The sequence below is a fragment of the Nematolebias whitei genome, chromosome 4, assembly GCF_014905685.2.
Source record: "Nematolebias whitei isolate Nwh7 chromosome 4, NemWhi1, whole genome shotgun sequence".
Lineage (NCBI taxonomy): Eukaryota > Metazoa > Chordata > Actinopteri > Cyprinodontiformes > Rivulidae > Nematolebias > Nematolebias whitei.
Window position 1 is genome coordinate 9,193,780 of NC_056501.1, and position 927 is coordinate 9,194,706.

Genomic DNA, 927 nt, shown 5'->3' on the forward strand with positions numbered 1-927 from the left:
AATGGTACTGGTGATGGTATTGATGTTGGTATTGGTACTATTGATGGTTTTGTGATGGTACTGTGATGGATTTGTGATAGTACTAGAGATGGTACTGGTGATGGTGTTGGTAGTGGTGATGGTAGTGGTGGTGATACTGGTGATGATGATGGTAGTGGTGTTGGTACTATTAATGGTTCGGTGATGGTACTGTGATGGATTTGTGATAGTACTAGGAATGGTACTGGTGATGGTAGTGGTGATGGTGTTAGTGCAGGTAATGATACTGGTGATGGTGATGGGAGTGGTGATGGGAGTGGTGATGGTAGTGGTGTTGGTACTGGTGCTGGTAAATGGTGATGTGCTGGTGTTGCTACTGGTGCTGGTAAAGGGTGATGGTGCTTGTGTTGGTACTGTTGCTGGTGTTGGTGCTGGTATTGGTGCTGGTGTTGGTGCTAGTGTTGGTGCTAATGTTGATGTTGATGCTGGTGTTGGTGCTGGTGTTGATGCTGGTGTTGATGCTGGTACTGGTGCTGGTGTTGATGCTGGTACTGGTGTTGGTACTATTGATGGTTCTGTGATGGTACTGTGATAGTACTGTGATGGATTTGTGATAGTACTATTAATGGTACTGGTACTGGTGATGGTATTGGTAGTGGTGATGGTAGTGGTGTCGGTACTGGTGCTGGTAAATGGTGATGTGCTGTTATTGGTGCTGGTGCTGGTACTGGTGCTGGTAAAGGGTGATGGTGCTTGTATTGGTACTGTTGCTGGTGTTGGTGCTGGTGCTAGTGTTGGTGTTGATGCTGGTGTTGGTGCTAGTGTTGCTGCTGGTGTGGATGCTGGTGTTGGTGCTGGTACTGGTGCTGGTGTTGGTACTACTGATGGTTCTGTGATGGTACTGTGATAAGATTTGTGATAGTACTAGGAATGGTACTGGTGATGGTA

General features: G+C 46.7%; 1 protein-coding gene across 1 annotated transcript in view; it reads right to left on the reverse strand.

Annotated features, from left to right (window-relative positions):
• LOC119408825 (diacylglycerol kinase theta) overlaps positions 1-927 on the reverse strand; it is a 23,797-nt gene that overhangs the window by 19,367 nt on the left and 3,503 nt on the right. The gene's annotated exons all lie outside the window — the stretch shown is intronic.